Here is a 9,901-nt window from a genome sequence, read left to right on the forward strand (position 1 = left end):
GTGTGTGTGTGTGTGTGTGTGTGTGTGTGTGTGTGTGTGTGTGTGTGTGTGTGTGTGTGTGTGTGTTAGAAAGTAGGTTATTGGCTTCCAGGGGAGCAGACAGTCGACTAAAAATACAGCAACCAGAAAAAGATGAAGATGATCTGATGAAGACTGAGGCTGGTCCAGAGTCTGTCTACAGAYCGGTTCAGGTCCAGAGTTCTCCAACTGTTTAGTTCAGGTGCAGTGAACCTGGTCTTTTAACCAGAACACTGCTGAACACGTGGGAAAACTAAAGGACTCAACACTGACAAATATTCTGGTTCTGAAGGGATTGGATAAAAATGGATGTTCTATCAGAGTAAATGTTCAAAAATCACACAAATGTTTCAAAACAAAGTAAAACTGCAACAAAACGTGYGTTCATCCARTTTTTCATGTTGGTTTCAGTCAGAGGTGGAAATATCCTTTAAGCCATCACCTCATGATCCCTGCAGGGTTGAAGGTGCCGCTTCAAACTACTTTGATTTATTCAACGGATGAAACAGAACCTGCAAACTGACTAGGAGAGGTTCCATGATAAAAACCCTTTCAGTATCAGCAGGAAGTACGATCAGGCTCTGAGTCTGAGGCCTCCTGACTCAGGACCATGAAACAATGAGGAGATATGGTTAGGACTTCAGGGGGCATTAAGACCTGTGAGCTCCTCGGTGAGTCTGACAGAGAACAGAGAGTGGGTTGGTCGGAGAGAGTAGGAGAGTCAGCTTCAGTCAAACCATCAACTGAAGTCTTCTTCCCTTCCATGGAACATACCTGGACCAAAGTGATAGCATTTTATAATTATTGCAGAACAATAAATCCATCCCCATAACCATAATCATAACCATAACCATAACCTGAATGATCAACAGAACCAGAAGCTCAGTCTCACAAACACCAAGAGTCACAGTCCATGTTCTGCTTGTTGATTGGTTTGTGGGTTAATCAATAACATGGTTTGTTGGTCAGTCTGTAATATGGTCGGTCGGTCAGTTGGTTAAACAGTAATATAATTGGTTACCCGGTAATTGGTTTGTTGGTTGGTTAGTTAAACAGTAATATAAATGGTTAATTGGTTGGTTGGTTGGTTAGTTAAACAGTAATTTAATTGGTTAATTGGTTGGTTAAACAGTAATATAATTGGTTGGTTGGTTTGTTGGTTGGTTGGTTAGTTAAACAGTAATATAATTGGTTGGTTGGTTAGTTAAACAGTAATATAATTGGTTAATTGGTTGGTTGGTTAATCTGTAATATTGTTGGTTGGTTGGTTGGTTCCTTGGTTGATTGGTTGGTTGGTTGGTTGGTTGGTTGGTTGGTTGGTTGGTTGGTTGGTTGGTTGGTTGGTTGGTTGGTTGGTCGGTTGGTCAAACAGTAATATAATTGGTTGGTTGGTTGGTTGGTTGGTTAATTGGTTGGTTGGTTTGTTGGTTAATCTGTAATATTGTTGGTTGGTTGGTTGGTTGGTTGGTTGGCTAATCAGTAATGTGGTTGTTTGGTTGGTTTATTAGTAATATGGTTGATCGTTTGGTTGGTTGGTCCCTTGGTTGATTGGTTGGTTGGTTAGTCAAACAGTAATATAATTGGTTGGTTGGTTGGCTAATCAGTAATGTGGTTGTTTGGTTGGTTTATTAGTAATATGGTTGATCGTTTGGTTGTTTGGTTGGTTGGTTGGTTGGTTGGCTAATCAGTAATGTGGTTGTTTGGTTTGTTTATTAGTAATATGGTTGATTGTTTGGTTGGTTGGTTGGTTGGTTGGTTGACATCAGTTTTCTCCTGTGTGTTACAAGATGATGTTTGGATCTTCATCTGAAAAGTTTTTGGTGTTTTTTTCTTGTGATGTGCTCAGTCTGTAACATTATGAATCTTTAAATAACTTTTATTATTAATAATGATAAAGTTGGGGGCCTTTTGTTTGAACCATTATCTACTTATTTGTATTTATATCACTGCATCTTTATTGCTTAAAAATTTATCTTTAAAATATCTAAATAAGCCTTTAAATCACATTCTAGGCAGACAGTAATACTGTGTTATAATTTGAACAAGGCTTACTTTGATCTAAAAATGAAAACAGGTCCCAGCAGCTGGTGGACTTGGAGAATCAGGTATATGTCTCMACACAGTTATGAAAAATACTGCATTAGTACAGCAGCAGGCCTGGTGGGAGCTGTGTGTTCTCCCACTCACACCTCTGCCATGAGTTACTCAGAAACAAGAAAGCTCCCTCAACCATCTGATGCACAGAGCCGCTGCTGCAGAGACCAGGGACCAGGTCCAGTCAGGACAACCCGGTCTTTTAACCAGAACACAGCTGAACAGAGAGTAGGGAGTGGGCTTYGGTCACATCATCATCTGATAGTCTCCTTCTCTTCCAGAGAACATAACTGAAGCAAAGTGATAGCATTTAATAATTCATGCAGAACATTACGACCGAGTCCATCCCAGTCCTCAGGAAGTGCAGCCTCCTCAGAGTCCGTGCACGTGTTTCCAGAACATTACAACACTGGAGCATTTCAGCTGAGTGCATCAGCTTTTAATTCTTCCCACAACAATGCTTCCACCTCACCGGAACCCATGAATCACCAGACGTGTTCCAGGAAAGTTGTGCAAATGTGTAACAGAGAGTTTAATTGCTCCATCAGAGAGAGTGGAGGGATAATATGTGGTTCTGATGGTGCCATCCAGAACCACCAGGCTGCACTTCCAAGTCCCCAATCAGCCACAGATAATGATTATCTGTGCTTATTCTGCAGCTGAAAGCACTCACAGAGGAATTCCCTTTATATGAGGATAAACACTCGTTATTTTACTAAATGTCTGCGTTTCTGCTCTGATGTTAAAGTAACGAGTTTAAAACATTTGTCAGAGTTTAAATGTTGACTGGCTGCGTTTCAGCTGGTGTTGTGTGTTTCTTACTCTGAATTAATGAAAAACCTGCTGAGGTGCAAAACCTGACAATTTTCACCTGCAGCCGTTTTACAACAAACAACACAAATAAATGTTTTCCTGCAGAGGAAAGCTGAACGAACRGAACAAATAAACTCTGACACCTTTCCTGTTTGTGTTCAGGTGATTTTCTGTCACATTTCCAGGAAAACAGAAGTGAAAATGTTGAGGCTGTGGCTAAAAATCCACCTCTGAAGGATTAAAACCTTCAGGACAACAAACTCTCCCTGAGCTTTTAGAGACTCCAGAAAGAAACAAAGCCAGGGCAGAGGCTCGTCTGTTGTTTTAATTAAACAACAGGACCATGTCGTACAGCACAACCCTCTGCTCTATAAATATTCTGCATCACTGAGGAACCCTGCTCAGCTCAAACTATTTCTTTCTCCTGGTGGAAACATGCGAGCAGGAAATCCCTGACTCACAATCCAGAGCCAGAGGAAACTTCTCTCTGTGCAGCTGAACTTACAGAAACACTTCAAGCTCTCATTTTTAACCTTTTCTCTGGATGGTTGAAGAACAAAGTCTAAAAGACGTTTCAGGGAGTGTTTCTGTGGATTTAGTTTTTKATTCTCGGTTAAAGCAAAATACTAAAAACGCAAAGAGGAATAAACCAACGAAGTATGAAATACAAAGTCTGATCTTTTTAAAACATAAATAAAATAAACCAGGTGCTGTTATGCTTCTGAGCCACCAGGTGAGGTAGCACCAGAGCCGTAACGCTCCATGTGATGTAATGATGGCAGACGGTTTGTGACCAGCTGATCCGAGGAGGAGGTCTCTGTACAACATGTTGTCCTGTGGGCGGAGACGGCCCTACGGCCCTAATCGTGATTGGTGGAGGTCTTGATGTGGGCGGAGACTGCCCTACTCGTGATTGGTGGAGGTCTTGATGTGGGCGGAGAGGGCCCTACTGCCCTACTCTGATTGGTGGAGGTCTTGATGTGGGCGGAGACAGCCCTACTCGTGATTGGTGGAGGTCTTGATGTGGGCGGAGACGGCCCTACTGCCCTACTCTGATTGGTGGAGGTCTTTATGTGGGCGGAGACAGCCCTACTCGTGATTGGTGGAGGTCTTGATGTGGGCGGAGACGGCCCTACTGCCCTACTCTGATTGGTGGAGGTCTTGATGTGGGCGGAGACGGCCCTACTGCCCTACTCTGATTGGTGGAGGTCTTGATGTGGGCGGAGATGGCCCTAATCGTGATAGGTGGAGGTCTTGATGTGGGCGGAGACGGCCCTACTCGTGATTGGTGGAGGTCTTGATGTGGGTGGAGACAGCCCTACTCATGATTGGTGGAGGTCTTGATGTGGGCGGAGACGGCCCTACTTGTGATTGGTGGAGGTCTTGATGTGGGCGGAGACGGCCCTTTTCATGGAGTAGCTTGGTCAGGCAGGAAGCAAAACGTTTTTTAAGATTAATAAAAAATAAATAAATAAACTAAATAAAGAAAAAAAAGATTAATTTTAGTCCTAACTTGAGAAACGAAGGTCTAGCTGCATGARATTTGAACACCCTACATTTGGAGGGAGCTGTAACAACTTGGCTTGGTCAAAATCCCAATCAGTCTGTAAAAAGACAACTAAAAATCAATATGAATATTAGTCATAATTTGAGACAGGAAGAAGCTTGCTGCATAACATTTTACATCAAATTGTTTACATTTTTAAAATATTTTAAGTTGAGTCATTGTTCTGTTTTAAACTGTACCTTGACAGTCAATAAAATGTGTTTTTTTCTATTATTACTTCCTCTTTTACGTTGCCCCACAAGACAATCTGACCAATCCCGCTTAGTGAAAACTCCACCCACACACCAACTTCACCAATCACGAGTAGGGCCGTCTCCGCCCACAAGACAACATGTACTGCAGAGACCCCTACTCGGCTGATCCACACAGCTTCATATTAACGTTTCTCTACGACTTCACTTCTACACCTCACAAGATGTGTCCGGCTGGATTTGAGACGGGCTGGTCTCAGTTTGTCTTCTGAAAGTGAAAACCACAACTCTTCAAACTGAAACTAATCCTACGAGGAGCCGGTCTTCAAAAAGCACCAACTTAGAAAGCTCTGAATAATTAAGGAGTGAAGAAAGAGACAGAGAATCAGGCTGCTCTACTTTCAGAGGCTCTGAAAAATGTTTCTGCACAAACAGAAATCAGGATTAAGAGTTTGAACTTGAATCAAATCCAGATGTTTGTGTATAAAAACTAAAAACACAGATTTTATTATTGGTCAGGATTGTTTGGATCTGAAACTAAAGATGTGGATCTGAAGGAAAAGGTTGGAAATCCTGTTTGATACTCTTTAAAACTGTTTCCTGTTTTTAACTTCACTAATCTGGATTATTTTAATTTATTCTCTGGGTTGCAGCATAACAGGAACTGTTTCTGTCAGAAGCAGAAAACACGGCACCTTTTTAAAAAGAAATCTTTTTTTCCTCGCTCTTGTTGTGGGAGTGACCTGACCCAAATCTCAGTCCTGAAATAGAATCCTAACAGAACCGTTACAGACGTTACGGTGCAGAGAAGACGTAGATCCTACAGACATCTTTATTTCTGTGATTCCAGTAAGAAGTGAGAAAATCCTCCTGTCTGAAAGCCTGRTCTCCACAGAGCCAACAGGAAGTGGATGGAGGAGGAAAACAGGACATCATCTTCAGGTGGCATCACTTACAGTTCTACTTCCTGTTGAGGGTTTGAACTCCGGGCTGATCCCGGTCCTGTGCTGGACCTCCTCGGGTCTCTGATTAGGTCACCAGATCTCCTCTGCATCATCAGAACCGCGGCTGTTTTTTCCTCTCTTTGTTTAAATTCTCCTCCACCTCTTGGCTCAACTCTTTTTTTGGTCCTTCCTCCTCGGAGTGGAACGCGTTATCTCGTGGCGTTCTCTGCACGCAGCATCCTGTTTGTTCAGAGGAAGGACAAACATTGTCTTTGTGTGACGCTGAAGACATTTCACAGGCTATCACATTTTCAGCAGGGTCCTGATATCTCTGTAATTGGTCTCTTCCTGCTGTGGGAGTGAAAACAACAAGGAAATATGGAGAGTTTCCATTTCCAGCAGGATCCATTCAAATGTCCCTCAGAGGCTCCCGTACAACCTCTGTCACTAACAGCATGGTGAGAGGTCCAATCATGTCATCCAGAAGCTCCAAATCACCAGAATTTTGGTTAACTATGGTAACCACAGATTCGATGAGTGTAAGCTCCGCCCTCTAAGCATCAGTGATAGCCTTAGAGGGTGGAGCTTACACAAAATAGAACACATCCTGTTCGGAATATGAAAAATATGCATCATGAAGAAGTCCTGCAGAACTAAACAAAAAAACTCCCTGCAACAATCTGAGCTGAAAACCCAACCAGAACCAGAGCAATAGGAACACCTGAGGAACACCTGAGAAACACCTGAGAAACACCTGAGAAACACCTGAGAAACACCTGAGAAACACCTGAGAAACACCTGAGACACACCTGAGAAACACCTGAGAAACACCTGAGAAACACCTGAGAAACACCGTTCGTTCGCTGGTTCTGCAGAAACACGTCTGAAACAAACAGCAGCAGGTTATGAAACTGTCTGATGGTTGAATTCTGACTAAATTAAAGMATAAACAATATAAATACCACGAGTCGCAGCTGGAATGCTGACTCAGCATTTCCTGGTTTCCTGATAACGTGCAGCTTTAATCTATAGAAACAATGTAACCTGGTTTATTTATACTTTCCCTTTTTAGTCTGTTTTTATTTTCACCAAACTGAACACACTCAGAGCACAGACGACTGAACTCCAGTTTCACCAGCGATGCTTCACATCTCTACAGGTGATGAACCAAAACACCACAAACATTCAAGATCTGAGCCTAAATCTGTACAAGCTCACATTATCTTCATCGCTGCTTAAACTCTGCTAAATATTCATAAAGATATACCAAGTATTTGTATTTGTGTCTGTTTACTCTGACCTGCTTGATAAACTCACCTGATTTTAACCATCAGATAAAAACACGTTTTATTCTCCACAGACTGTGAAGCTGTTTTATAACGTTGACTCTTTTATTGTTTGCAAAAATCAAACTTTGATGGAAATAATGTGAAAGTAACTAAATTTTTAAAAAGTATTTCCTATTTCAGACAGTAAACAAAAATAAACTAAATAAATGTTAAATTCTCAACTTCTTGAGTTGTTGGATCAGTTYCTCCTGACTGTCGTCTGTATTTGAGCTCAGGTCGTGTATTATTTTTCACAAACATGACCTTTGACCTCTCGCTCAGGACAGTTAGACACGACTCCTGACGGCACAAACGTTTGTCACGATTTTTCTAACTTCAACAGCTGCCAGAAGTCGACCAATCAGAGTCTGAGTCTCAGCTGGATGTTCTTCTTCTGAAGGTTTCAAACTACAAAAACACAACTACAGAAACCAAGAGTACTACCATGACAGCATGAGTACTACCATGAGTTCTACCATCACAGCCAAGAGTACTACCATAAAAACCAAGAGTACTGCCATAAAAACCAAGAGTACTACCATAAAAACCAAGAGTACTACCATGAGTTCTACCATCGCAGCCAAGAGTACTACCATAAAACCAAGAGTACTACCATAAAAACCAAGAGTACTACCATGAGTTCTACCATCGCAGCCAAGAGTACTACCATAAAACCAAGAGTACTACCATAAAAACCAAGAGTACTACCATGACAGCATGAGTACTACCATGAGTTCTACCATCACAGCCAAGAGTACTACCATAAAAACCAAGAGTACTGCCATAAAAACCAAGAGTACTACCATAAAAACCAAGAGTACTACCATGAGTTCTACCATCGCAGCCAAGAGTACTACCATAAAACCAAGAGTACTACCATAAAAACCAAGAGTACTATCATAAAACCATGAGCACTACCATAAAACCAAGAATACTACCATAAAACCAGGAGTACTGCCATAAAACCATGAGTACCACCATAATTTCTACCATCACAGCCAAGAGTACTACCAAAAAAACCAACAGTACTACCATAAAAACCAAGAATACTACCATAAACCCAAGAGTACTCCCATAAAACCATGAGTACTACCATAAGTTCTACCATCACAGCCAAGAGTACTACCAAAAAAACCAACACTACTACCATAAAAACCAAGAATACTACCATAAACCCAAGAGTACTACCATAAAACCATGAGTACTACCATAAGTTCTACCATCACAGCCAAGAGTACTACCAAAAAACCCACAGTACTACCATAAAACCATGAGCACTACCATTACAACCAAGAGTACTACCATCACAACCAAGAGTACTAATATCACAACCATGAGTACTAATATCACAACCATGAGTGCTACCATCATATCATCATATTATATATCTAATATTTATGTATAAGTGATATTGTGTGGTAGTGTGGGGTTGTACATAGTAGTGAGTAGTAATGTGAAGTAGTACATAGCAGTGTGTATTAGTGTATTAATTTGTAGTAGTGAGTTATAATGTGTATTAGTGTGTATTAGTGGGTATTTGTGTGTATGTGTTACAGATCCTCTGACAGCAGGAAACCTGCTTCTGATACAGAAAGAAGTCAAACWTGATGCTGAGAAACACAAAGTATTTCTAGTTGTCCTGCAGGAGACGTCTCGTCTCTGTCTTCGTCCTCAGGATGGACAGGACTTACAAACTGAATGAAGTTCTGATCTGTGGAGCAACAGGTCCAGATTAAATCCAGCAGCAGCAGCGATTATCAGACGCTCCCTTCTCACACAGAGAGCTGCTCTCTGCAGAGTCAATATTTGAACCCTGCTCCACTCATCAGAATGTAAATAGGATCCTGAGCATCATCACCATCATCAGGATCATTTTAAAAACACTGCATGTCTAAAACTTTTTATTAAACTCTTTACTGGGTAGAAATTAGAGGATTAAACAATAAATAAATAAATAAATAAATAAATAAATAAATAAATAAAGTCCTTATTGTGAGAACAACAATCTGATTTTATCTTCATTTTGTTAAATATTAAACGGCTTCTTTTAGCTTTAAGTAGGCGATTTTTTTATTGTTTTTCACACATCTAAAGAAGAAAAGACTTCTTCTTTTTCAGATACAGAGCTGTTATCAAGTTTGTCCTCTGTTGTCTTAAAATGATACATTTTTATTTTGAAGAGAATAACTTCTTATCTTTAAAAGGAACTGATTGTTTTGGGTCTTTGACAGAACTGAGCCACAGTAAGTCTGCTTCAGTTCTGATGATCTGATGAAGTCTGGCTCCAGAGGATGTTGTTTGATTYCAGAGGTTTGAACTGAAGGTGATTTCATGAAAACACAACAGACGTTACGTTAAAGAAAACCTTTAGACAGAAACCAGTCTGCACAGAATCAAACWCATGTGGTCCGATTGGACCCACAGCATGATCTGTGCTCCACACAATGCTGKGTTTGTTCATCTACAACACATGATCACAGCACTAATGCCTGAACACACTACGGCTTAGCTCACTTATTTCACTAAAACAATCAAGCAAAAAAATAAAACATGACAAGACTTTGACAAGATGTGTGAGCAGACAGGTGTGTCTTAGTGTGAGAAGAGAGTGAGCAGACAGGTGCATCTTAGATTGACAAGAGAGTGAGCAGACAGGTGTGTCTTACTGTGAGAAGAGAGTGAGCAGACAGGTGTGTCTTACTGTGAGAAGAGAGTGAGCAGACAGGTGTGTCTTACTGTGAGAAGAGAGTGAGCAGACAGGTGTGTCTTAGTGTGAGAAGAGAGTGAGCAGACAGGTGTGTCTTAGTGTGAGAAGAGAGTGAGCAGACAGGTGTGTCAGTGTGAGAAGAGTGTGAGCAGACAGGTGTGTCTTAGTGTGAGAAGAGTGTGAGCAGACAGCTGTGTCTCAGTGTGAGAAGAGAGTGAGCAGACAGGTGTGTCTTAATG

This window comes from Austrofundulus limnaeus, unplaced genomic scaffold (assembly GCF_001266775.1).
Source record: "Austrofundulus limnaeus strain Quisiro unplaced genomic scaffold, Austrofundulus_limnaeus-1.0 Scaffold1160, whole genome shotgun sequence".
Lineage (NCBI taxonomy): Eukaryota > Metazoa > Chordata > Actinopteri > Cyprinodontiformes > Rivulidae > Austrofundulus > Austrofundulus limnaeus.